This window comes from Podarcis erhardii (genome assembly GCF_964252035.2).
Source record: "Podarcis erhardii genome assembly, chromosome: 1".
In the NCBI taxonomy this organism is placed as follows: Eukaryota; Metazoa; Chordata; class Lepidosauria; order Squamata; family Lacertidae; genus Podarcis; species Podarcis erhardii.
In genome coordinates, this window is record NC_138497.1 from 115,279,012 (window position 1) to 115,285,875 (window position 6,864).

General features: G+C 47.1%; 1 long non-coding RNA gene across 1 annotated transcript; it reads left to right on the forward strand.

Moving 5' to 3' along the window:
• Positions 1 to 39: 39 nt before the first annotated feature.
• On the forward strand, positions 40 to 1,490 carry LOC309335557. Its single transcript, XR_014153573.1, has 2 exons — positions 40 to 328; positions 1,125 to 1,490. It is a non-coding gene; the product is annotated as an uncharacterized lncRNA (long non-coding RNA).
• Positions 1,491 to 6,864: the final 5,374 nt, after the last annotated feature.

A 6,864-nucleotide genomic window follows, 5' to 3' on the forward strand; every position in this document is an offset into this window, starting at 1 on the left:
TGACAGGGAGAAGGTGGCAGCAACGGTGGAGGGGGGCGGCGCTCGCTCGCTTTACTCGGCTGGCAGAGCGCGCGCGCGCGCCCCTGTGGGCCGGGGCGCGCGCGCGCGCTCTTTACCTTTGCAGGGTGCCTGCTTTCCTCGGTGCTGGCCAAGGACAAAGAGTTGGTGCCTGTGCAGAGACACCCCACCACCAACAACAACTTTGAACCCTGGCTCTTGGAGGCCCTCATCACTGCCCCTCCACCCCACCCCTAGACATCCCACGGGGGAACACTTAACACACACACACACCGCTCCCATGTTTTGCCAGCGGCGGCAGTTATTGCGGGTATGTTGGGGTGGAGGGGGATAACAGCTATGGATGGTGGCGGTGAGCAGTGAAATCGTGAATCGGCCGGCTTGAGCTGACAGCTGCCTTGCAGTTGTGATGAAATGGGCTGAGCAAGAGTCAGCTCTGTTACAATCCATGTTCCTGTGGGCACCCCCAACTGCTCTTTCTAGAGGTGCCTCCTAAGCCTGGGAAAGGGGGTAGCTGTAGATATCGTAGTTATCTGTTCTCAGCGAAATAAAAGTCTAGGGTTGAGTAAGGGAGAGGCCCACTTTGCTGTGCAAGGTGAGCTCTGAAAAAGACACTCAGCCAAACTATTGGGAGGTGAAGCACAGGTTTGGGGCTTCAGAAAGGAAAAAGAGAGGTCCGCCTAACCAAAAGTTGCTCAAATCCATCTTGCCAGCTCAATATTTCTGGTGGGTCAGCCTGTCTGGGCACTGCTATGGATACAGAGAACCAGTGCTCTTTTTTATTAAAAAAATGTTTAGGGGTGCTCTCATTTTGACTCAAGATAATCACCATTTTATAGTTCAAATCAGGAAAAATAAATACAGTAAATGGACAAAAGTGCAAAGAGTCACAAAATGTTTAGGGGTATGTGTCCCTCAGAAAAAAAGCACTGCAGAGAACAGATCTTCTTAGCTCAGTTGGCTAGAGCATGGTGCTGATAACGCCAAGGTTGCAGGCTTGATCCCCGTATGGGACGCCTGGCAGAGGGTTGGACCAGATGATCCTCAGGGTCCCCTTCCAACTCTACAATCCTCCTCCTCTTCCTCCTCTTCTTCTTCTTCCCCAGAACTGAACCTAAAGATGTCACACTTCTACTGTTCCACCACAGACATTAGGACTCAATTCTCTTCTCAGGAAAGTATTTTGTTTCCTTCTACTCCACATACGAAGCATCTCACCTTGAATGAACTTTCCTAGCTTCATTCAAGTACCCTTGGATTGTACAGCTGAGGACAAGGGTTGTCTTAACTACTGAACTTTTGATCTGTTTGCTTTCAAACAAAGAAGAGGGACAGGGAGAGAAGATATCATGGCATCATGATCATCACTTTTTGTCCAAGTTCAAAATCCATTTCCCCCCATAACACTTTATATTTCGTTCATTCATTCATATCCTTACTCTCCACCAATAAATTCAAGGCACACCAATAAACTCAAGGCAACGTGCATGATTTGTCTCTCTTTAGACAAACAATACAGAACATTCTAAACCTGCATCAAAAGAGCAGGAGGGACGCCCATAGGCTTGGCCAGGGCACAGGTCTTCACTCCTACTGCCTGCTCTGCAGGCAAAACCGCTAAAGACAGAATTTCTAAATTTGTGTCTACAGACATAAATTAGCATGTGTCGATTCTATGCAAATCTGGGTCCTTTTTTGTCATCCTTTTTTTGGTGATGCATGCTTTGGGAGCGGGGGACAGAGGTTGAAGGCTTAAGCACCCAACCTATATTCATCAAGGATTTACATGCACAGTCAAGGCACTGAGACTGTCATCTGAGAAGCTGCAACCTGCACACAATAACCTGTGTCTAGGTGAGCAAGGAATTCTAAGGGTGACTTCACTCGTGCTTCCACCCAGTATGTACAGTCTATAAATCGTGTGATGTGCAGGAGTGAGTGGCTGCAAGTCCCTTACCCACCCAACTGAATGCCTGGATAAAAACCGCCACTTTAAAAGGCTTGTTGGAAAGGGAAGATCTGCAACAGGTGCCAAGGGAACTACAGAGGCGGTGCATGTCTGCTATTCAACTCACCCACTGTGCTAGCAGAAGCCAGCACAAGGAATCCCGCTAGTACCATGGGGTTTCTTCCAGTCTCTCCCATATGCCCCCCATGCCTCCTTCCCCCCCCCATCATGCTCTGGAATTTCAGGAGAACCTACAGAACAGCGCACAGGGTAGAAAGGGGGAGAAGAGTAAGGGAGATCATTCTGTCTGGCAAGCCAAAATGCCTGCACTGGCCGAACGCTCCTATTAATGTTGAATTCCACCCCAATTACTACATCCTCCTGATGATATAGCATCTTGAGGCCCTTGACCCCCATGCAATCTAGCCACCTCCTTTTTTGCAGGCCACAGGTGCACACATACTTAGGCCACAGTAACAATTCCTTATGTGTTTGGGGGGGGCTGCCTATAACATGCTCGAGAGTCCTTCTCTCTTCCTTCCTGTTCCATGTGTGCAACCAAGCCCTGTGTCAATGGTTCCTAAGATATTTCAGCCTCATAGGTTGGCTTGTGCTCTTCTCTCCATGGACCCTGCCACCTCGTTGCCCACCACAGTTCTATTGTATATGCCAAAAGATATGAGACAGGATCCTCTATCTTGCCAGCATGTGCTGGTTCTCTGGGTTCACTTCAAATCGAGGGTAGAAGATGCATACTCAGGGAGTTGTTCTCAGGGGGAAATTGGTTGTATAGCACAACTGTCCTGCAAGGTAGGCTATTATTCATGTTGACATCTGCAAGGGTTGGTATTGCTGGGCCAATGTCCTGACTCAGGGGCCCACTCCGGCCACCAGAGTCCTGTGGCCCTGATCCTCCTCCACTTAACCACCTCTTCACTCAACTTGTCGGAGCAAGTGACAGGAGCAAGGTAAAGGAGCCTCCTCCTCTTTGGGACTCAACCACTCCCTTGCTGGCCATGTAGAAAGGATGGGGAAGAGGAAGGATCATGTCTCAGTGGGTAGCAGAAGGTACAATCCCAGAAATCCTCCAGGATCATGCCTCTTCTGGTCCTGGAAGACCAGTGGGGAGTCTGATGTCTGCCTCTTGGCCCCCTCTGCTGCTGAGTCTGGACTGCTGTCTGCCACAGCCTCTTCCTGCTCACTAAGCCCTGTTCCCTCTTCAGCTTCTGACACCTCCTCCTTCCCGTCTGCTCCCTCTTCTCCCTCTGACCACTCATCATTGTCCCACCACCAATCCCCTGGCTCTGAGCCTTCTTCCCTCGAAGGGCAAGTGAATGAGCAGCAGCAAGTAGAAAGGGGACCTACAGAAGCTCCTCCCCACCCCCCAAAAGCTTGGAAGCAGAACTGATAGTTCTCATTTGCATGAGTAGGAATTTGAATCCAGGGCTCCATTACAGCAAGCCTTGATTTTTAGCCGAGGTCTCCTAAGGCTAAGGACAACTGTGCCCCAAAGCAAATTAATGTGAATGAAATATTAATTTTGATAATGAAGTAATGGGAACTTGACTATCATGATTAAAGGATGGCTAATCAATTATGGAGCAATAAAGCAATGTGCCGTTTGTGCTGGGGGGTTGGGAATCATGAAATGTCACCAGGAGAATTGTGCTATTAGTCATGATGAGAAATAATTTCCTTCCTTCCCAGCTATGCATTCTGCATTCTGATGATCGTGGCGTCGATGTACAATGTAGCCTAATGATAAACATCTGCCATAGATCTGCTTAAAAAGTAAGTGGCAGTGTTCGGAATCAACTTAGTTCCCGTTCCTCTGTTGCCTTTATCCCTTTGTAACTCTGTGTTTCCTTGCAGAGAGGTAGACTTTCATATAAAACTACCCCTGTGATGCCAACCCTTTAGCTGCAGCCTTCGGAATTAAACCTTCAGATTTCCAGCTGCTCTGTTGCTTTTCCTCTTCCCAGTTTTTGGGTTGCCCCGATTTTGCAAGACCCAGTTACGAAGCATTTCTGATCACGGGTTTGATAATAACATAACCTATGCCTGCTTTATTTTACCTTGCATTGTGCAGTCTGTCTCAGCTGTGAGAGTTTACAAAATTGGATATCATTATATCTATGCCAAGTATTTTTGGGGGGGGGAGTTAAGTTTTTAATTGTATTGTGTAGTCTTTCTCAGCTGTGAGAGTTTACAATATTTGATGTCATCATATCTATGCCAAGTATTTTTGTTGGGGAGGGGAATTAAGTTTTAATTAAAAAAAAACACAACACCGCAGGGTTGTTGTGACCCATTCAATGTATAACCTGCTGAATTCAATGTGCCGTTGCTCGGTCCCAGCTCCTGCCAACCTAGCAGTTCGAAAGCATGCCAGTGCAAGTAGATAAATAGGTACTGCTCCAGCAGGAAGGTAAATGGCATTTCCGTGCGCTGCTCTGGTTGGCCAGAAGCAGCTTAGTCATGCTGGCCACATGACCCGGAAGCTGTATGTGAACAAACGCCGGCTCCCTCGGCCTATAGAGCGAGATGAGCGCCGCAACCCCAGAGTCGTCCACGACTGGACCTAACGGTCAAGGGTACCTTTACCTTTACCTTTTACCTCGTGCTGAGTAGGATCTGAATTAGACAGAGTGCAAACTCTTTCTTTTGCTGCTACTTCAGGATGGGGGAGTTGGGGGAGGGGGCCTGGTCAGTGTGCATATGATAGTGCCCAGACTCAGCAACATGGAAATCTTGCATTCCTCCATTGATTTCTGCCAGCAGCTCTCACTTCTGCCCCTGGGGGCGTTTTAAAATAGCTTCTCAGTGTGAACCAGGAAGTGACCTATCCAGACAGTGGTTTGTATGTGTGTGCTTCTGTCCTCCTCCTTTCAGCTGCTCCATTCAGTCCCCCTCTCCCATCAGCACGACAGTGGGGGGTTTTATTCAGTCTTTTAGCATTCCATGCTGTTGAGCTATTGGTGAGTGTGTCCCCCACCACCACTACCACTCCAAAGTGAAAAAACGACATTTTTTGGGATAGTCCTGCAAACCTCCAGATTCTCCTGAGTTTGCCAGCACCCACTTGTTGCATGAATTCTAGACATAGGTCCGAGAGGTTTTGCATTTGCCCCACAGCTTTCCCCTGGGGAAAAGGGTTCTTTACTGCTGGGGAAAAGGGTTCTTTACCAACGGAAATCCACAGAAAACCCGATGGTTGTTTGTGCCATTCCAGCAATAGAGAGTGGGTTTCCCCAGGGGGACGTGGCAGCAGGGAAAACAGAGGTGTGGCATGGCTGCAATGGAGTCTGTTGAATAGAGGTCAGAATCACATCCATTGTTCCATCCACTCTTGCCTCTGGCCCTGCCCAGTACTGTCATGTGGACCCCCGGAAGAGTGCTGATGAAAAAAACGCTGCGCTTGGTTCCCATCCCTGAGGCTGAGTATTAATAGAGTCTGCACTTAAAGAGCGTTTTGAAGCCGGTTGGGAGTGACGGAGGGTCTCAGACAGAACTTCGGAGGAAACCAAAAATAACTTAACAGAACTAAATACCTTTTTAGAAGGTTTCTGCGAATTGCTGGGTTGCCGTCAGATTTCGCCTAAAGCAGAATTCAAATATATGAGGAATATTAAGGGCAGCCAAAAATATTTCAATGAGACAAGCAGAACTGTGGGTCGGGGTGGGGTGGGGGGAGTGTTGTCACACATCCCTGGAAATAAGCTTCGAGACACAAGCATAAAACATCGTTGGATTCATAATGTCAGAAACTGCCTTATGCCTGAATTAAAGACACTGATGTCTGAATTAAATACATTCTTTACATTATTCATGAAACAAGAACATTGGTTCATGAATTGCCTCTACCTGTAGCATTTCGGCAAACGCTGCCTAGTTTATCAAATTGGCAACACCACCCTAGCCTAAATTTAAGAAAGAGACTTGCAGTCGTGATTAAATGCCTACTTCGCAAAGGGACATGCTGTTTTAACAACCTAGGCAAACGTATTGTTCATTTCATGAATTAAACAAAGGGTTGGCTCCTTTCATGATCTGTGCAAAGGAAATATCTTGTTCTAATAGCAAACTCATTATCCAAATGCCATTTTTATGTAGGCAAAATGACAGCACAAGAGGCGGGCTTGGGAGAACCCCAAGTTTTAAAGACGTACAAAAGACACTTTCGCAGAAGGCCTTGAGGGGTGGGCACCCAAAAATGACCTTTAACACTAACCCCTGAATGCCTGTCAAGGGCTGTGGAATGGCATGGACTCTCCTGGAGAAAGGTGAGGCTGGCCTGCTAAAAGCAAGCACAGGAACACTCAGTGCTGCAACACTTTGCTGCAGTACCCACGTTTCTAAGTGCTATTGCAAAAGCTTTTCCCTTTGCACATGGATATACCTGTGCTCCTAGGGTTTCAGTCAGACAGGACTATCTGATCTATGCAGGCAGAAACCTTCTCACTAAACACTGGGTGGGGGCCAAGGAAAGCAATATCACATCTCTCCACCACAGAGAGTCCTGAATCGGGGCGGGATTAACCATTAAGCCAAATGAGCACACGATTAGGGAATCAAGGGAAGGGGGGTGGCACAGAAAATTCCCATTGCTGGATTTACCATGGACCATATGGTGCAGCTGAACCACATTCTACAAAAAAGGCTCCCACAATAAATGAAAAAATTACACACACACACTCAAACACACATACATACACATAAACACAAAATTAAGAATAAGAATACGAATAATATAATGTGAAATAGGCAAAATAGAGATTTATGATCTACATTAATCTTGGGATTACAGCCAAGTTAGAATCTGGTTACCACTCACATGATCATTCTAATTTTTATCATATCGGCTATCTCATTCAGTTGTCCACTGAGAAAAAGTGAAG